Raw genomic sequence first — 22,060 nt, 5'->3', positions numbered from 1 at the left:
TAGCATCTAAATCATATTAGTAACAACTCTTTTCATTTGTAATTATTTCCTGTGTATCCCTATTCTCAGCTATGTACTTAACATATGTAGGTTTCTCAGCAAATATTTATCACATTGAATTAGTTCTAATATTTAAGCAATGCATCACCAACAGAATAATCACCCCCACACACCCATTATTGCTCCTATTGAAAGGGAGAATAGATAGAAACCAAATGTCAGACCTTTTTTCTATTCTGAATCTCTCATCCAGCCCAGTTATAAAATAACATTCCTGAACTCTGAACAAGACTGGGAATTTAAAAAGTCACGATAGCTTGAAAAAAGTTGTGTTTTTTATAATTTAATATATCCCAAGATCCTAGTATCATCAAACTTATATTAATGCAGCATAGTTGGAACCAATATTAATAACTAGTGAACCAGTGACTTACGACTCTGTGAAGCTTTTTAAAATGTATTATCCTCAATCCACTCTTCATAAACACACAGCCATTTTGTTTATGGTTCGAGACTGTCAAAGCAATCATATCATAGCAGAAATTGGATCATATAATTGGCCTATGTATTGAAGATGCTGAAAAGACTAATTTGCAAGACTTAGAAGCACCATGTGCTCTCGCCAGCTCCAGCATCTTTCCCAGCTTCCATCTTGTTCCCCACACTTTCCTTTTCCAAGCTTTGAAATGCAGCAAGGTTACAGCTGTCTGTTGCTTTGTATTTGCTGAACCTTCTTGCCTAGCTATATTTACCTCCGATGGTTTCAGTTTCATTTCCAATCCCACTTTCTTACATTTTCACAGAGACGTCCCTCTTTAGTGTCTTTCTATCCAATTATCCTATTTTATTTCTTTCATTAAATGAAATTTGTTTTATTGTTGTCTCATGTCTCCCATCATCTGGGGCATTTGCTTAAGGGCAAGGACTTTGTGCTTATTGATCACCAGTGAGTGGTGCAGCTGATCAAGCTGCTGCCAGTGGTGTGGGTATTCCCATATCGGAGTGTCAGTTGGAGTTCCAGCTGCTCTGCTTCTAATCCAGTGCCCTGGTAATGTGCCTGGGAAAGCAGAGGAATATGGCTCAAGTTCTTGGGTTCCTGCCAATCATGTGGGAGACCCAGATGGAGGTTCTTCCTCCTGGCTTTGACTGCACCAGATGTGGCCATTTGGTGAACCAGCAGATGGAAGTTCTCTCTCTCCTTCTCTCCCTTCCTCTCACTCCTTCTCTGTCACTCTGGCTTTCAAATTAAATAATTCTTTCTAAAAAGTCTATTTGGATGGTAGTCACTAATTTATTGGGATAACAATTTTCCGTCACATGGTTTTTTCATGTTAACATGATATTTACTATAAAAAGAACAGATTCAATGTAGTTCATAGATACAATTCTAAGAATATAATTCTAAGAAAGAAAGAGGGAGGGAAGAAGGGCTACAAACAATAATAAGGGCCCGGCGCCGTGGCTCACTTGGTTAATCCTCCACCTGCAGCACCGGCATCCCATGTGGGCACTGGGTTCTAGTCCTGGTCATTCCTCTTCCAATTCAGCTCTCTGCTGTGGCCCGGAAGGGCAGTGGAGGATGGCCCAAGTGCTTGGGCCCCTGCACCCACATGGGAGACCAGGAGGAAGCACCTGGCTCCTGGCTTCAGATCGGCACAGCGCCGGCAGTAGTGGCCATTTGGGGAGTGAACCAACGGAAGGAACACATTTCTCTCTGTCTCTCTCTCTCACACTGTCTATAACTCTACCTGTCAAAGAAAAAATAATAATAATAAAATGAGATGTCTATTTCACTCATGCAGCCAATTTTAAAATAATCACAGATCATTAAAATTATAGTAATATATTTATATATATTAACTACCACAGTCACATGGTTTTCCTCCAGCTACCTAGGCATAAGATATGAAGAGGCAGAAAAGATTGAGAGAAGACATTTAAGACAAAATGCAATTCTATTATCAGGAAAGATAATAATGGTTTAACAGTTCATGTTTTCAAGTTATGTGGTAGAAAAAGACCATTGTGCACTGACATGTTTTTAAAAGACTCATTTCAAATTATATTTTGTTTATTTTTCCTGGAATAAAGGTTGAGTAAATTACCTAAAATTGCTATCCATTCTTTTCCACATTCTCATTTTCATCATTGTATTGGCCTTCACAAAAATGATAACAAATGAATCTGCTGGTGCACCTACCAATTTCTTAAGTCTCCTATTATCCAGATTATGAAGCCATACTGATACAAACTCATACAATATTTTAAGAACCCTTCAGTTATTGAATTTATCTTTGGCCTTTTGTTATAATCATCTTATGTAAGTGTAAAATTTGTACTCAACTTCTGGAAGCCTTTCAAGTTAAACAATTGTTTGCATAGTTAAGAAATTATTGGTATTTAGAGTATTTAGTGTTCTTGCCATGCCTCATAAATATTCTATTAAAGTCTCTCTCCCTCTCTCTCCCTATTTCTCACATACACACACACAAAGCATGCACACACACAGAGACAGAGAGAGCGAGAGAGAGAGAGAGACTCACTTATTTTGATTAAGAGCACAGACTGGCACTATAAATTCTAAAATTCTAATTCTAGTTCAGCTGCTTTTACATCATATAACTTTAAGCAAGAAACAATACCTACAAACTGTAATTTTCTCCTGTAAGATGGAGATTCTGAATATATCAGTCTTCAAACTCTTGAAAGAGTTTAGGATTACTTGAGGATTGTCTGATATGTTTATAGATTTCTTCTACAGAGCCAGGTACAAAGCAGATACTCAATATATGGTTAATAATTTTATTACCTTTCAATTACTGTTAGCTCTTGTGTTTTCCTGGCTCTGTGAGTCTCCATAAGGAAATACAATTTCTTATAAACTGAGTTATGTTTGCTATCAGCAGAGATTTTTAACTGAGTTTATTACTGTCCAGTGCAACCCAGATTAGATTTATGCCTTTTGTGATTGCGTTACATAGATGTCCAATAAGTAATTATTTAACTAATAAAACTTGATGGCATGAGAGAATGATAAACTATGATATGGTGGAAGAGATAAAAACAATAAAAGAAAAATGACCGACTCACTTACATGCCCAGAGTCAGCATAGGTAGAATTGCTCTGTTTTGAAAAAGATCACAAAAGAAAAATGTATTGAATATCTTAATTTAATAATTTTTAAAGTTTAAGACAAAATTCTCTGATGATTTTTATATTTTGCACTAATAACAACTCTGTGAATTAGCCACAATAAAGATAGAATGTTGACCTACAATTACATAGTCTGTAATTGTGGAAACTTCCTGAGTACAAAAAGTACTGTGGTGAGTGTCCTTTGAATAGACAGAAAGCAAAGCAACTTTTTCTATTGTATCTGTGAATAAGATCTTCCTAAGTCTAGTTATAAAGCTATATCCCATATAGTTCTTAGGCATCGACTGCGGCAACAGTCTCCCCTGTGGAGATCAATTTTTTCCATGAAGGAATTTTTTTTGTTTTGTTTTTTTGACAGGCAGAGTTAGACAGTGAGAGAGAGAGAGAGAGAAGAGTCTTCCTTCCATTGGGTCACCCCCCCAAGTGGCTGCTATGGCTGGCGTGCTGTGCTGATCTGGAGCCAGGAGCCAGGTGCTTCCTCCTGGTCTCCCATGCGGGTGCAGGGCCCAAGGACCTGGGCCATCCTCCACTGCCTTCCTGGGCCACAGCAAAGAGCTGGATTGGAAGAGGAGCAACCAGGACAGAATCTGGCGCCCAGACCGGGACTAGAACCCGGGATGCTGGCGCCACAGGCGGAGGATTAGCCTAGTGAGCCACGACGCTGGCACTTTTTTTGTTTGTTTGTTTGTTTTTGTGTTTTTTTTTTTTTGCCATGAAAGAATTTGCAAAAGAAACACACATACTAGTATCAAAGACAACCAAGCATCAAACCAGTCAGTTTTCCATTTAAGTTGATTATTATTATATCCCTGTGAAAAGGTGAGTAGAAAATGTGTAATAATGAAACATTTGTAGACTGAAATAACAATATATTATTTTGAAATTGTAAAATACACTAGAGTTAATACAGTATCTTGTATTAATATCTTGCCATTCATTAAACATTGCTTATACTCAATATTTAAGAGAATTGTTGCCTCCAAAGTGGAATCAGGCCCATCACACACATTAATCAAATCAAAAGAAGCACTGAGCTTGAATTCAGCATTTAAAGAGAGTTTTCTGTGACTTATTCAGTGGGTTCTTCCAAAAAAGTTGATACCAAGAGTGGTTGCATATTGGACTGCATATTGGTTGCATATTAACACTTTTAGGGTTTAGTTTTTTTCTATATCAGTATCAGCAAGGTCAAGAAAATTTAAACATTCATTAAGGAATACAGAAATATAAACAAAAGACACTTGACTTTTTTTTTTCATTTATTAAACTTTTATTTAATGAATATAAATTTCCAAACTACAGCTTAAGGGTTACAATGGCTTCCCCCCTCCCATAACCTCCCTCCCACCCGCAACCCTCCCCCTTCCCCCTCCCTCTCCCCTCCCATTCACATCAAGATTCATTTTCAATTCTCTTTATATACAGAAGATCAGTTTAGTATATATTAGGTAAAGATTTCAACAGTTTGCCCCATATAGCAACACAAAGTGAAAAAACTACCGTTGGAGTACTAGTTATATATAGCATTATATAACAGTGTACAGCAGATTAAAGACAGAGATCCTACATGATATTTTTTTAAAAATTAATTAATTTTCTATGCCATTTCCAATTTAACACCAGGTTTTTTTTTCATTTCCGATTATCTTTATATACAGAAGATCAATTCAGTATATAATTAGTAAAGACCTCATCAATTTGTACCCACACAGAAACACAAAGTATAAAAATACTGTTTCAGTACTAGTTATAGCATCACTTCACATTAGACAACACATTAAGAACAGATCCCACATGGGGTGTAAGTACACAGTGACTCCTGTTGCTGACTTAACAATTTGACACTCCTGTTCATGGCGTCAGTAATCTCCCTAGGCTCTATTCATGAGTTGTCAGGGCTATGGAAGCCTTTAGAGTTCGCTGACTTTGATCTTATTCCGATAGGGTCATAGTCAAAGTGGAAGTTCTCTCCTCCCTGCAGAGAAAGGTACCTCCTTCTTTGATGGCCCCGTTGTTTCCACTGGGATCTCACTCACAGAGATCTTTCATTTAGGTCTTTTTTTTTTTTTCCATGGTATCTTGGCTTTCCATGCCTACAATACTCTCATGGGCTCTTCAGCCAGATCCGAATGCCTTAAGGGCTGATTCTGAGGCCAGAGTGTTGTTTAGGACATCTGCCATCCTATGAGTCTGCTGTGTATCCCGCTTCCCATGTTGGATCCTTCTCTCCCTTTCTGATTCTATCAGTTAGTATTAGCAGACACTTGTCTTGTTTGTGTGATCCCTTTGACTCTTAGACCTATCAGAGCCATCAATTGGGAGCTGAAATTGATCACTTGGACTAGTGAGATGGCATTGGTACATGCCACCTTGATGGGATTGTGTTGGAATTTCCTGGCACATTTCTAACTCCACCATTTGCGGCAAGTCCGATTGAGCATGTCCCAAATTGTACATCTCCTCCCTCTCTTTTTCCATTCTTAAATTTAACAGGGATCACTTTTCAGTTAAAATTTAAACACCTAAAAATAATTGTGTGTTAATTACAGAGTTCAACCACTAGTACTAGAACAACAACAACAACAATAACAAATACTAAAAAGGATAAAGTATTACATTGTACATCTAGAGTCAGGACAAGAGCTGATCAGGTCATTGTTTCTTATAGTGTTCATTTCACTTCAACAGGTTTCCCCTTTGGTGCTCAGTTGTCACCGATCAGGGAAAACAAATGATATTTGTCTCTTTGGGACTGGCTTAATTCACTCAGCATGATGTTTTCCAGATTGCTCCATCTTGTTGCAAATGACCGGGTTTCGTTGTTTCTTACTGCTGTATAGTATTCTATGGAGTACATATCCCATAATTTCTTTATCCAGTTTACTGTTGATGGGCATTTGGGTTGGTTCCAGGTCTTAGCTATTGTGAATTGAGCTGCAATAAACATTAATGTGCAGATGGCTTTTTTATTTGCCAAATTAATTTCCTTTGGGTAAATTCCAAGGAGTGGGATGGCTGGGTTGTATGGTAGGGTTATGTTCAGGTTTCTGAGGAATCTCCAGACAAACTTCCATAGTGGCTTAACCAGTTTGCATTCCCACCAACAGTGGGTTAGTGTCCCTTTTTCCCCACATCCTCTCCAGCATCTGCTGTTGGTAGATATCTGAATGTGAGCCATTCTCATCGGGGTGAGATGGAACCTCATTGTGCTTTTGATTTACATTTCTCTGATTGCTAGTGATCTTGAACATTTTTTCATGTGTCTGTTGGCCATTTGGATTTCCTCTTTCGAAAAATGTCTATTGAGGTCCTTGGCCCATCTCTTAAGTGGGTTGTTTGTTTTGTTGTTGTGGATTTTCTTGATTTCTTTGTAGATTCTGGTTATCAACCCTTTATCTGTAGTATAGTTTGCAAATATTTTTTCCCATTCTGTTGGTTTCCTCTTCACTTTCCTGACTGTTTCTTTTGAAGTACAGAAACTTCTCAATTTGATGCAATCCCAAATGTTAATTTTGGTTTTGACTGCCTGTGCTGCTGGAGTATTTTCCAAGAAGTCTTTGCCTGTGCCTATATCTTACAGGGTTTCTCCAATGCTCTCTAATAATTTGATGGTTTCAGGTCGTAGATTTAAGTCTTTAATCCATGTTGAGTGAATTTTTGTGTAAGGTGATAAGTACGGGTCTTGCTTCAAGCTTCTGCACGTGGAAATCCAATTTTCCCAGCACCATTTATTGAATAGACTGTCCTTATTCCAGGGATTAGATTTGGATCTTTGGTCAAATGTAAGTTGGCTGTAGATGTTTGGATTGATTTCTGGTGTTTCTATTCTGTTCCATTGGTCTATCCATCTGTTTCTGTACCAGTACCATGCTGTTTTGATAACAACTGCCCTGTAGTATGTCCTGAAATCAGGTATTGTGATGCCTCCGGCTTTGTTTTTGTTGTACAGGATTGCTTTGGCTATTCGAGGTCTTCTGTGTCTCCATATGAATTTCAGCATCATTTTTTCCAGATCTGAGAAGAATGTCTTTGGTATCTTGATTGGTATTGCATTAAATGTATAAATTGCTTTTGGGAGAATAGATATTTTGATGATATTGATTCTTCCAATCCATGAGCATGGAAGATTTCTCCATTTTTTGGTATCCTCTTCTATTTCTTTCTGTAAGGTTTTGTAGTTTTCATCGTAGAGATCTTTAACGTCTTTGGTTAAGTTTATTCCAAGGTATTTGATTGTTTTTGTAGCTATTGTGAATGGGATTGATCTTAGAAGTTCTTCCTCAGCCGTGGCATTGCCTGTGTATACAAAGGCTGTTGATTTTTGCGCATTGATTTTATATCCTGCTACTTTGCCAAACTCTTCGATGAGTTCCAGCAGTCTCTTAGTAGAGTTCTTTGGGTCCCCTAAATAAAGAATCATATCATCTGCAAAGAGGGATAGTTTGAGTTCGTCCTTCCCAATTTGTATCCCTTTAATTTCTTTTTCTTGCCTAATAGCTCTGGCCAAAACTTCCAGAACTATATTGAATAGCAGTGGTGAGAGTGGGCATCCCTGTCTGGTACCAGATCTCAGCGGAAATGCTTCCAACTTTTCCCCATTTAATAGGATGTTGGCTGTGGGTTTTTCATATATTGCTTTGATTGTATTGAGGAATGTTCCTTCCATACCCAGCTTGCTTAGAGTTTTCATCAGGAAAGGGTGTTGTATTTTATCAAATGCTTTCTCTGCGTCTATTGATAGAATCATATGGTTTTTCTTCTGCAGTCTGTTAATGTAGTGTATTACGTTGATTGTTTTGCGAATGTTGAACCATCCCTGCATACCAGGGATAAATCCCACTTGGTCTGGGTGGATGATCTTTCTGATGTGTTGTTGCATTCTATTGGCCAGAATTTTATTGAGTATTTTTGCATCTATGTTCATCAGGGATATTGGTCTGTAATTCTCTTTCAATGTTGCATCTTTTTCTGGCTTAGGAATTAAGGTGATGGTGGCTTCATAGAAAGAATTTGGGAGGATTCCCTCTTTTTCGATTGTTTTGAATAGTTTGAGAAGAATTGGAGTTAGTTCTTCTCTAAATGTCTGGTAGAACTCAGCAGTGAATCCATCTGGTCCTGGGCTTTTCTTTGTTGGGAGGGCCTTTATTACTGTTTCAATTTCTGTCTCAGTTATGGGTCTGTTTAGGTTTTCTATGTCTTCCTGGCTCAATTTAGGTAGGTTGTATGTGTCCAAGAATCTGTCCATTTCTGATAGATTTCCCTGTTTGCTGGCATACAAGTCCTTGTAGTAATTTCTGATGATTCTTTTTATTTCTGTGGTGTAAAAGACACTTGACTTTTTAAAACAGGATTTCTTTTTCAGAATAGGTTTAATCTTACAGAAAAGTTGACAAGATAGTAAGATAGTTCAGAGATTTCCAATATGCATTATACCCATCTTCCTTTACTATTGACAACATACTCTGTTCCATTTGTTATAGTCAGTGAACTAATACTGATACATCATCATTAAGCTTAATCAGTACAGCCCATATTTCAGTCGTATTTCCTTAGTTTCCACCTAATGTTCTTTTCATTCTCCAGGATTTCTGCAGGCTACCACATTCTATTTAGTCACTGTATCCCTTGGGCTCCCCTTGGTTTTAACAATTTCTCAGTCTTTCCTTATTTTTGAAGAACTTGATGATTTTGAATACTACCAGTAGGGAATTTTGTAGGATGCCACACATTGGAATGCAATGTTTTTCTCATGATAATATTGAGATTATATGTTTTAAAGAGAAAGACCACAGAGATGAGAGCCATTTTGTCACATCACTTCAGGGTACATTCTATCAACATGACTTAGGACTGCTGATGTCAGCCTTAGTCATCAGGCTGACGTAATGGTTGTCAGGTGTGTCCACTGTTAGGTTATTCCTTTTTTCCATTTCCATATTGTACTTTTTGGAATTAAATCATTATGCTGAGTGCCTTTTCATTTGACTTCTGTACTACTTTGTCATGGCACTCAACGTCACCTCATTTTTTAAAGAAACTTTCTATTTTCTAATACTAAAAGATAGTGTAGACTAATCTTTTACATTTCCTACCCTAGTCCTAGAATTGACATTTTCTCCAAGAAAGTCTCATTCATTTTATTGGAGAATGGTACTAGACACCAATCTGGGTGCTAGGTGTGACTGCTTCTAAATCTTTTCAGATGACTAAGTAAAGAAATGTGTGCATATATACTAATTATATGCACACAAATGGATATTGATAATATCCATGTATTAGCCATATTATCTATTTTAAGCTAAGCTTGAGTTTTTTATTGATGTATTCAACTTAAATTCATTACTACACAGATCATTCTAGCCTTATTCTCTTGCTTACCTTAAATTTCAACTCCAAGGAACACTTGACTCTTAAGTGTGAAAATCAAATAATCAGATTGTAACAATTGTGTTAAGCCTTGAGAATCCACATTATCTAGCAGAATAATTCCTAAAGAGCATAGTGTATATTATCAAGCTTCTGTTTATGTCCAGCACCACTTTTTAACATCAATTGACCTCCAGGTTTCCAGTTCTGACAAGATGGAGTATCATCATTTCTTTCAAGTCTTCCCACTTACAATTAAAATCTTGATCTTAACACAGAAAATAAAATAGGAGACACTGAAAGTCAAAAATTAGAAGGTAGAGTTATTAAGAACCTTGGAACTTCAGAGAAATGACAAAACAGTGAGTTCCATATTTTGTTATTGCTTCTCATATATTCCAGACTCCCTAACAGGAACCTCTCATCCATCACCCCAACAGACATAGTTTAAAAATTTTCAAGTAAAGTATGTTCTCTTTGGCCAAAGTGTGAGGAAAGGGGCTGCTGACATCAGAAAATTGTCATTACACGAACTACTCTAGCCAAACACTAATGAACAATTGCATCCTGTTCCTTTGTTTTCAGCAAAATCAAGAGAAGAGTTGATCTGCCACCTCACCCCCTTCTGCCCTCTTTACAATCAGTCAGCACTCTGATTCCTCCAACAGGGTTGTTTCAGCATGGTCCAGTGGTGAGCTGAGCCCCTGCTGAGGAAGGAGACTTAAAGTGGCAAGTCCATAAAGGGCTAGTTACCACTAAGCTCCACAAACACAGTTATGGGGACCAACGGGAAACTTAGCTTCCAGCTCTACTTAACATCAATTACATTACGATGCAAGTTGGAGCTAACTGACATTCCACTTTCCCCTATACATGGTGTAAATAGGGTGCAGTAAGAAGCTAAGCTCTACCCAAACGTTGCAAAAAATAAATGGAATAAGTGGTAGGAAGGAAGACAGTTGACATTTCACTTTTCCCTCTCCTGGGGTCAGGAAGCCTTATAGGGAGCTGAGTTTCTACTCTGACTCGTAAGAAATAAGATGATCTGAGTAACCCCAACTTTCTTTGGAAAGGTGTCAAGCAAAGCCAAATGGAGAACTGAACTTGCATCTCATCTGTGTGCAGAAAGGCCACGTGAGGCAGTATCACATGTAGTATCAGGAGAGCCCAGTGAAAAGTATGTTTTCACCAACCTCAGTCTAGGGAAAATTCCTTTTAAAAAACAAACAAACAAACAAACAAAAATAGGATCCAATGTCTATAATAGTCACAACATTCAGAATATAACTGAAAATTACTCATCATTTCCAAGAGCCAGGAAAACACAAAATGAATGATAAAAGACAATCTATATATATATCAACACTGAGAAAAATCAGCTGTGGCATTATATGAAAAGGATTTTAATTAAACTATCTCATAAATGTTCCAACAAATAATTATGTAATTACTGAAATGAATGAAAAAATATAAAATGTAAGCAAAAATTATAGGAGTTATAAACATAAAAACAAGCAGAAATGATAGCTGAAAACTAAAATGATCAAAATAAAGACCTCAATGGATAGGCTCAAAATAAAGACCTCATTGAGTAAGGTGAAGATTACGTAGTATAAAATCCGTGCAAATCAATAGAATTTATCAGATGTTGGCGTTGTGGTACAGTAGGTTAAGCTGCCTGCAATGTCAGCATCCTATATGGACATTGGTTCAAGTTTCCAGGCTGCTTCACTTCTGATCCAGCTCCCTTTCTAATGTACCTGGGAATACAATGGAAGATGGCTCAAAGCCTTGAGCCCCTGCACCCACATGGGAGACCCAGATGAAATTCCAAGCTCCTGGCTTTGGCCTGGCCCAGCCCCAGCTCTTGTAGCCATTTGGGGAGTGAATCAGCAGATGGAAGATCTCTCTCTCTCTCTCTCTTGTCTCTCCATCTCTTTGTGTAAATATACCTTTTAAGTAAATAAATCTTTTTAAAAAATAGAATTTACCAAATTTTGCAGCAAAAAATAGACTTCCTAGTGTGTAGAACAAGATCTCCGGAAATTGTAGAACAATTTTAAAAAGACTAACTTTTCTTCAAAATTTCAGAATGAAAAGAGAGATCAAGTGAGACTGAAAATGTATTTGAAAAATAATTACTGAAAAGGTCCCACATTTGGCAAAAGATATAAACCTACAGATTCAACAACTTGAGCAAACTCTAAACACTGTAATTAAAGATATCCTTTTCAAGACATAGCATAATGAAATTAATGAAAAATACAGAGAAAAAAATGTGGAATATAGAGATAAATAATGCATTTTACATATAGAAATGTTGATTTATTAAAGATTTATTCATTATTTATTTGAAATGCAGAGTTACAGAGACAGAGGGAGAGAGAGAGAGAGAGAGAGAGATCTCCCATCTGCTGATTCTCTCCCTAAATGGCCACAACAGCCAGAATTGGGGTAGGCTAAAACCAGGATCCAGGAGTTTCATCCAAATCTCCCATGTGGGTGCAGGGGCCCATCCGTGGGCCAACCTCCACTGATTTTGCAGATACAATAACAGGGAGCTGGATCAGAAGTAGAGCAGTCAGGACTGGATCCAGTGCCCATATGGGATGTTGGCATGGCAGGCAGTGGCTTAACCCATGGTGCCAGTCCCAGAAATGCTGATTTTAATAATAGTTAATTTCTGTTCTGATGCTATGGAAGCTAGACGTGTTGTCATAACATTTTTCAAGTACTGAAGAACAATCAGTCATGAACTCTATATACATTTTCTTTTTCTTTTTTAAAGATTTTATTTATTATATTTGAAAGTCAGAGTTACACAGAGAGAAAAGAGGCAGAGAGAGAGAGAGAGAGAGAGAGAGAGAGAGGTCCTCCATCCTATAGTTCACTCCCCAATTGGCCGCAATGGCTGGAGCTGCGCCAATCCAAAGCCAGGAGCCAGGAGCTTCCCCCAGGTCTCCCACATGTGTGCAGTGGCCCAAGGACCCCAGCCATCTTCCACTGCTTTCTCATGCCATAGCAGAGAGCTGGATTGGAAGTGGAGCAATCGGGCCTTGAACCAGTGCCCATATGGGATGCCAGCACTTCAGGCCAGGAGCCACAGTGCTGGCCCCCTTTATGTCCATTTTCTTGTTTGACTTATACTAATGGACTATTAACTAATGTTTTGTATCCGGGATTTATTTTTAACCACACTTTTCCTACAATCCCCAATAGTATTTCCCAAATCATCTTTCTAAAACAAATCAGAAATTAAAAAAAAAAAAACCTGAATCATGTTGTGCAAATCAACTTTTCTTTCTTCTTCCCTTCTAATGTCAAGTTTACAATTAAAAAAAAAAAATCTTCCAGTCTTCTGTAGATCTAAATCCCACATCCTTATAATACACACGTGAGCCATTAGTTAGCTGGCTGCTACTATCCTCTCCATGTTTTCTTTTCTTAGATCCCTCTAAGTACATTTTATACCCATTGTATATGATACTCCTTTCTGTTTTGTTCCTTAACCATTCTTTTTCTTGCCACTATAAAAAATTCACTTCTCTTTCACATTACAAATTAATTTTGAGGATTGCATTCTGCAGAGGGACCTACTAATAGTCTTCATTTACTACAGGCATATTGAGTGAGTTAAAGTCCTATATGTGTCTTCTCATTTCACTCTGTAATCATTTTTTTAAGATTTGTTTTATTTATTATTTGAAAGAGTTACAGACAAAGGCAGAGACAAAGAGAGAGAAGGAGAGAGAGAGAGAGAGAGAGAGAGAGAGAGAGAGAGATAGATCTTTCATCTTCTGATTCACTCCCCAAATGGTTGTAATGGCCTGAGCTGAACTGATCTGAAGCCAGGAGACAGAAGCTTCCTCTGGGTCTCCCACATGAGTGCTGGGACCCAAGGACTTAGGCCATCCTCTGCTGCTTCCCCAGGCACATTAGCAGGAAGCTGGATCAGTAGTGAAGCAACCTGGACTCAAACCGGAGACTATATGGGATGCTGGCGCTGCAAGCCAGGGCTTTAATCTGCTTGCCACAGAACAGGCACCTGTAATCATTTTTGATGTAATTATGACTTATCTAGATGCCACAATAGAATGAATTCTAGATGGCAGGATAATAATTTTAATGATATTTACACTGGTGTCTAGCTTAATCTGTGGCATACATTAGCTTTTGGTAAATGTTTGTTGAATGAATGAGTTAATGGTCAACTTGAAATCTTAATAGTTTTTCATTATTCCATGGAATTCTATCAAATATTCTAACAGATTTTTAGCAAATCAGGGGCTTAGGGCCTTAATATGATTTAATAGAGAGAATTGTTATTGGTATGTCAATACTTAATTACATCAAAAGAAAACCATTAACTCAGGAATTTAAGATTATCCATTTGAACTTAAAGCCATGATTAATACCCCACTGCCACTGTGTCACAGGCTGTCAGTTCTTCACACAAATCGCCCCAGCACTCATCATTCCAGTGCATACTTACAGAATTGTTCTTTCACCTATAGCTCTCTACTTTAGGGCAGACCAGAAAAAACAAGAGTTAATGTATCTGGGTATAGCTTTCAACCAACCACAGCAGGAATTTGGGATATAAGCACATAAGCTTTCTCAAGGACTGATTGGGGGATAACTCTAGTAGAGTTTTACGGAATCTCACAGAATTCCTCTGAAAGCCTAGCAATACTTCACCAGAAGGGTAGCCTGGTTGGTGATGCACCTCTACTGACTTCTTTCATGCTTCCATTCACAGTTCACATGAATCCTGAGTTTCCTGGGATGACCCTCCAGATAAATACTTTGCATTCAAATTCTTATCATAGGTTCAGCTTTTGGGCAAACACAACCTCAAATAATCCCCAAAACATTTCCCTCATAAGACCGTCACTGGTACATTTACCAAATGATGGCTCAGTATGCGTCTCTCTTCCTGGATCCTAGTGTTTTCAGACAAAGGGGAAAGAACATGACCTTAAAGAAAAAAATGATTTATACAACAATGGCCAATAGGTACAAAGAAGGAAAGATGGTGCACTTGTTTTCCATTAATGATGAAGTGGTCTATGTGGGCAGATGGCCTATCACAGGTGTGACTACAGTTGGAGAAGACCAATTCCTTAGTAACTAAGAAGCCTGTTATTATCATTTTGGAATCACAACCTCAGGACTTTATTGCTTCATTCACTCCCTTTGTCCTAATGCTCCTCTTTCTAGATCACTGATTATCACCAACAGATTTTTTCTCTCTCTCCACCACATAATCAAAAAAATTGTCACATACATACACACAAATACTTTTGTGTATGAAAGCTTAAGAACATATTAAAGATGGTTGTGAAGTGTCCTTCTACAAGTCCATGTGTTTATTTTATGAATTGGTTTAGTTAAGTTAATTTCCTGAAGATCTAAGTAAAAACTAACAAAAGGTGGTCTAGTTGATTTTTTAAGACTAGATGTGATTTTTAAGAAAAACGCACAGGAAATATGCCCTTTTTGCCCTCGCGTTGAAGTCTGCTTGACTTGAAAGCCCAACATACAACTTGTGCTCTTGTGATAATGTCAGAAAGGAAAACTCTATGTACAGACAATTTTCCTTTGCTTGGTGTCTCCATTTCAGTTTCCTGACTTTCTGGGAAGTCCTGGTTTCCCCCAATGAAGTGAAGTCTGATAAAAATCTGAAGATCATCTCTAAGGAAAAAAGAAATCCAATATAGTCGATGAATTAAGGACAAAAAGGTTTCCAATCAGGTAGGAGCACTAAAATGCACACATTTAATCATTTCAAATTAAGAGTGTTAGAACTGGATATGATATGATATGGTATGACTATTTGATGAAATGATGGTTATCTAACCTACCCTACAAGAAAGCTATTCATCATTCCCTTGGATGCTGTGATGTTTATCAGACAAAGCCTTAGAGGGAAGGAACACAATAACAGCACTATGCTTTTTTCCATTTTTAGCTCATTGTTACTAAGCACACTTCATGAGCTCCTTGCCTGTGGAGATCCCAGAAGGTTAAGCATGTGGAGCAGCAAATTAACCCTTTTGGTATCTTCCTTCTAAGACAAATCATTTTCATAGGTGAACCCATGAGCCTCTAGTTGCTTATCAAAATTAAGAGCCATTGTGGCATCAAGTTTTCAAAGTGAGGAACAGTCCAAGTAAATGGTATGAGGAAATTGATTGGCTCTTTTTAGGGGCACTTTTTTTTTTTTTTTTTTTTTTTTAGGGGCACTTCTTTATCCAGCCCTTTGCATGATCCATGTGAGTGCAGATGATGAAAGAAAGGAAAGTGTGGCATGTGAAGAAGAGGCCCTATTTTCACTTACCTTTACAAGTCAGAATCCACTGACAATTTTCATTTGAAATTTGAGAGGCTGGCGCTGTGGCTCAATAGGCTAATCCTCCACCTGCAGCACCAGCACACCGGCTTCTAGTCCCGGTCGAGGTGCCAGATTCTGTCCCGGTTGCTCCTCTTCCAGTCCAGCTCTCTGCTATGGCCCAGGAGTGCAGTGGAGGATGGCCCAAGTACTTGGGCCCTGCACCCGCATGGGAGACCTGGAGAAGCACCTGGCTCCTGGCTTCAGATCAGCACAGTGCACCGTACACTGCGCGTCAGCCACAGCGGCCATTGGAGGGTGGACCAACGGCAAAGAGGAAGACCTTTCTCTCTGTCTCTCTCTCTCACTGTCTAACTCTGCCTGTCCAAAAAAAAAAAAAAAAAATTTGAGATTAAATCTTATGGTGAAAGGACATCCCATTTTATGGCAAGATAAAAGACAATAATGACGTAGAAATCAGGAGCTAGTTTTCTCATTTACAGTTGTATGCTCAGTGTTTAGTATAGCACTTGCTCCCTATCGGTGTATTGACTTCTATCACTTCTCGTCCTTTTGGCTAAGATCAAGAATAGTGTGTAGACTTCTGTAACTGACACATGAACTGTAAGCAGTCACATTTATTGAATGAATGAATGAGTCTTCATGATCCTAAAGACAATTAGAAGACCAACCTAGATGCATATTTATCAATGTCTGTGGCAGAGGTATTGCTCATGTTAAAGCCAGGACCTCAGACTACTGATGTAGCCTACAATTTCTCCAGTTGGAGACTTATTTTTATAATTTGCTTATCATTATTTACCTCTAAGCATATTTCCTACATTACACTGACTATTGAATTTCTAAAATATGAGTAGAAAGTAGGTAAGTTTCTTTTTTTTTTAACTTTTATTTAATGAATATAAATTTCCAGTGTACAGCTTATGGATTACAATGGCTTCCCCCCCCATAACTTCCCTCCCACCCGCAACCCTCCCCTCTCCCGCTCCCTCTCCCCTTCCATTTGCATCAAGATTCATTTTCAATTCTCTTTATATACAGAAGATCAATTTAGTATAAAGATTTCAACAGTTTGCACCCACATAGAAACACAAAGTGAAACATACTGTTTGAGTACTAGTTATAGCATTAAATCACAATGTACAGCACATTAAGGACAGAGATCCCACATGAGGAGCAAGTGCACAGTGGATCCTGTTGTTGACCCAACAAATTGACACTCTAGTTTATGGCGCCAGTAACCACCCTAGGCTGTCTTCATGAGTTGCCAAGGCTATGGAAGCCTTCCAAGTTTGCCGACTCTGATCATATTTAGACAAGGTCATAAAAGACAGAATGAGGATAGTAACCAATGATCCTAAGAGTGGCATTTACCAGGTTTGAACAATTAAACAGCATTAAGTGGGGAAGAGGACCCTCAGTACACACAGGTTGGGAGTAGAGCCATTGGTGGTAGAGTAGAGGTTATGATTACACAGGAATGAGGCCCAAGTGCACTAGACAGGGCCTAGAACAAAGGACAGAGTCATTATTAGAGGAGCTAAGAAAGGTGCTGTCTAAGCTACAATGAAGTTTTCTGATTGAGAGGCAAATAGAACCTGACAGAAGGGGCTTGATAATAATCTGGTGGGCTTTAGGCCTTGTAAGTTAAGAGGCCCAGACCTACCTATCTCTTCACATGGGGTATATCCTAAGGGAGGTGTGAACCTCCTAGGGGAAGGCACTCTGTTGACTTTCATGACTTGGCTGGCCTGGGAGGAGAGCTGGCCAGGTAAAGGCAGGTGGCGTCTCTAACAAGAAATTTATAGTTCTGCCTGCAATGTTGCTGACCCTACTTGACCATCCCCTCAGCTGCAGTGGTCACTTTGGAAGTTGGGCTGAGTGAAGGGCTTTTCAGCTTAGAGCCAATAAGATCTGTGGCTCTGACCTGGGCATCCTTCGACTCCAGGGCAGGTCCATTTCCAGTGATCCAACTCTTGGCAGAGCTGCCAGGAGTAGGTAAGTTTCTAAACTATTTTATTTGCAAAACAGGCTTTTAAGGTCATATAAAAATGGCATAGTTATGGGTAATTTCAGAATCACTAGCTGCTACAATCATTATTTTTACTTTTTCCACTGTTAGTATAGCCATATGCTGCTACAGCTACTTCTCTGTAAAGTGCCTTTGCTATCTTCTCCATTCCCAAGAACAAACGCCATTTCATTAAGGGAAGAAATGTAAAGTATAGCATGATGCAGTTATCACAACACCAAACCAAAACACATAGACACACTAACACACATACTTATATGCACACACGTCCAGATATAGCAGTAAAGAAATGCTCTAAAATATCACTATGATGCTTATTTCAAAATAGGAGGAAGTGTACTCATACTAGAGCATTTTATTTTTTATCCACATGTCATACTCAGATGTATTCACTAATAACAATTCTAAGTAGCTAGCTAGGATGCTATCTATTCTAATTGTCTTTGTATGTATTTATTAACAATTTATGAGGTTGTCTCCCATGCTCTATTCTTTTCCTGTATTCCCTTGGAAACAGAAAATAAAATTATCAGTTGTTTTTAAAATTTCTAAAAAATATAAATAAAATAAAATTTCTAGACAGATGAGGAAATAGTATCACCTAAATATGGGAAATTATCCTAAAATAGGAAGCTTTATTATACAGCATAAGGTCCTCATATAATAATGAAAGAATTTTGTAGTTGAAAGGCCTCATAATACAAAAGGTTATGAGTAAATATATTTTATTTTGAAGTGGATGCCCATTTTTATCATTAATTGCTAAGGATCACATTTGTTACTTAGATGATTTTTTAAAATATTGTTACATAATTAATGCACATAAAGTACTATGACAAATCTATGAAAGTTATGACACATGATAATGAATAATCTGTAAACATACTACCAACATTCAGAATTAGAATGAGACTGCTGAACCTTCACTTGTGCTCTAGTCTGGTTCCACCTTTCTCCCATCATCAAAGTAACTTTGCTCTTGGTTTTAGAGTCAACATTCATTTTTTAATGTATTTGTACTATCTCTCTCTCTCTCTCTCTACATATATATATATATATATATGTAATTTTTCATACAATTGCTCAGATGAGAAACCTTGTTTTCTTTACTAAATTCTCTCTGCCAATTCCTACACCTCATCATCATAAATTCTTTTCATCTCTAACTTCATAATCTATCCTGAATCCATCTGCCTCTCACCATCTGCACCTCACTGTTCTACTCCAAGTATCATTGTTTGCCTCACCAAAAACATGACCCAGCTTTTCACCTGATCTCCCTCCTTTCCCTACTGCTCCAATATTTATAGTATAACCAGTACAGTAGCAAAAATAATCTTCTAAAGAGAAATAAATCAGATAATATCATTGCTCACAATCCGCTATCATTTAGAATAAAAATTAAACTGCATTCTGTGTCCTACATGGCCCTATTCCATGTTTCTCCTGCCTTGCTCCCTAAACTTACAACTCTCTCCCACACACTCACCTCCAGAATTTTTCTTTCTCTAAAAGGCTCTTTCAGCACAAACCCTTTGCATTTGTAATTTCCCAAATTCTGAAAGATCTGTCTATAAGATTCCTCCAATCAAGATCTCAGAAAGCATTTACATTTCATTTTGTTCATTGTTAGATAAAAAAGTCAAAAGAGCCAGAACAACAAAATTACCACTGGTGAAACCTGCCTGTTTTAAACAGTGAACATTGAGACATTGTAGAAAGTGAGTTTTATCTTCATTTCCATACCAAAAGCATGAGAATCACCTGAGGTGAGGTCTGGATACCCACTACCACCCACAGAAATTCTCAACAGAAAATCAGGATGGGCCTAGGCACCTGCACTTCACTAGATTCTGCTGCCATTGGCTTTTATACAGCCCTGTGAGAGACACTACTGTAGCATATCTGCTCAGATACAAAGAAGGGATAGGCATGGCATTTGCAGGTCAACAAAAGGGTGCAACTGAAGATCAATAGATGGCATAAAAGCTCAGTGACAAAAGAGGAATAAGAACAGTATAACTACAATCTCAAGTGCTCTTAGCTGGGGATTTTGCAAATCTTTTCATAGAAATGGACTATAGTTATCTACCAGGTGACACTATATAAAGTATCTGTATTAAAATATCTAGATATATATCATATATTTTGTTACATATATTTTGCTAGCATCAAATTAAGTGTACATGTGTGTTTTCAAAACCACATAATAAATAGAATTAAGAGATAACATTTATTTTACTGCAAAAATATTGATATCAATGTATAATTTTTTCATAATGCACATTTTTCATAAACTTTTTGAAGATTCCTCTTATGCATAGACTTCAAATTTTCTGCACCACAATAAACGTATCTTTTAATTCCATTTCCATGAACTTTCTGAAGTGCTCTCATACAGATAAATGTATAGATAAAGGACATATAAATAGATACACAGATATGTAAATAATATATAATCTAGGTTGAGTTCTTCAACTGATACTTCATAATATCTTTATAATTTCCTAAGTAAATAACCTCTTCAAATATACTTTAGAAAAAGAAAATTCTTTTCATCTTTTTCTACTCCCCTTTCCTCATCCTCTTCTTGACTCTTCCTTTCTTGAACCATTTAGTCCAAAAGCCATTAGATAAGGCCAAGTGAGCCTTTTTCACCATGGGGAACATGGGCATAAAGGGAACCACAACAGGTTGGCACTGGGAACGGAACACAAGAAAGGAGGGAAGGGGTCTACACAAGAGCCTAATTGAGATATTGAAGTCTTACTGCATTTATATCGAGAAGTAGCCACAGCAACCATGCAATACAGAGTTATGCCCTGTGCTAGGTATGAAGAACATTGTATGGGATAGGAGGTGGCGGGCACAAGAATATGTTTAAAATGTGTATTGATCCAATAAGTAAGGACAGTAAAAATTATGGTAATCAGTGTATCTCCCTGTCTGAGGAGGGAGATTAAGTATAGAAAAGGGGGCCAGTGGTGTGGCATAGCGAGTTAAGCTGCCACCTGAGATGCTGGCATCCCATATAGGTGCAGGTTCGAGTCCTGATTGCTCCATTTACAATCCAGCTCTCTGATAATACACCTAGCAAAGCAGCAGAAGATGGCCCAAGTGGTTGGGGCCCTGATGACTCCTGGTTTCAGCCTGGCCCAGCCATGTTGCAGTCATTTTGGGAATGAACCAGTGGGTGGAAGATCTCTCTCTCTCTGTCTCTCCCTTTCTCTGTCTATAACTTTGCCTCTCAAATAAATAAATAAATCTTTTAAAAAATATTAAAAAGATCTTTTTCTTTGCATCTTCTTCTCTCTCTGCAATCCTGCCTTCCAAATTAAAAAAAAAATAATAAGCAAAAGACAAGAACTGGAATGAGCTCTGTGGTTTTGGATGATATTAATGATGTGATGTTTATTGATATTATGGTGAGCTCATAGTTTTCAATATGTATACTGAAATACGTATTTTTATATATACAATATATGTAATACCCCAATCTATTTTTTAAAATTTTATTTGATAATCAGCCACAGAGGAGAGGGAGAGGCAGAGGCAGAGAGACAGAGAGACAGAGAGAGAGAGAGAGAGAGAGAGAGAAAGTCTTCCATCCACTGGTACACTCCCCAAATGGCCGCAACAGCCAGGGCTGGGCCAGACCAAAGCCAGGAGCCAGCAGTTTCATCCGGGTCTCCCAAATACGTGCAGGGGCCCACAGACTTGGACCATCTGCTGCTGCTTTACCAGGCATATCAGCAGAGAGCTGGAAAAGAAGTGGAGCAGCTGGGACTCAAACCAGAATTCACACGGTACTCAAACCAGCACCCACATGGGATACCTGTGCTGCAGGCGGCAGACTTAGCTGCTTTGCAACAGCACCACCCTCAAGCCCCACCCCATCTCTGTACTGAGGGTCTGGGGTAGCTACTCTTTATTAGAAATGAGCCTACTTAGTGTTTAGAGTTGGTTTCTAAATACCATTCTACAATTAGAGTAATGAGAGGCCTTTGAAGACATAGTTGACTCCAAAACTTGAGCAGGGAAAATATAAAATGATCCTAGAATACAATATTGATCTAAAAAGATAGAGAATGATGGGAAAATACCAAAGAATCTCTGAGTACACATCAAATTGAAGAGGTTTCTGAGGTGGGCA

The 22,060-nt window shown here is 38.1% G+C and overlaps 1 protein-coding gene across 2 annotated transcripts in view; it reads left to right on the top strand.

The window, feature by feature from the left end:
• The window catches only part of PKIA (cAMP-dependent protein kinase inhibitor alpha), a 92,675-nt gene that overhangs the window by 45,043 nt on the left and 25,572 nt on the right, over positions 1–22,060 (top strand). Inside the window, exon 2 of one of the 2 annotated variants that reach the window (XM_062189535.1) lies at positions 15,147–15,277. The exons of the other annotated variant lie outside the window; for it this stretch is intronic. The gene's annotated coding sequence lies outside the window, so the exon portion shown is untranslated. The remainder of the gene's footprint in view (positions 1–15,146; positions 15,278–22,060) is intronic. 2 annotated transcript variants of the gene reach the window in all.

The sequence above is a fragment of the Lepus europaeus genome, chromosome 4 (genome assembly GCF_033115175.1).
Source record: "Lepus europaeus isolate LE1 chromosome 4, mLepTim1.pri, whole genome shotgun sequence".
NCBI classification, from domain to species: Eukaryota; Metazoa; Chordata; class Mammalia; order Lagomorpha; family Leporidae; genus Lepus; species Lepus europaeus.
Note: the sequence above shows the minus strand (reverse complement) of the source record. Positions and strands in the feature narration are given on the sequence as shown.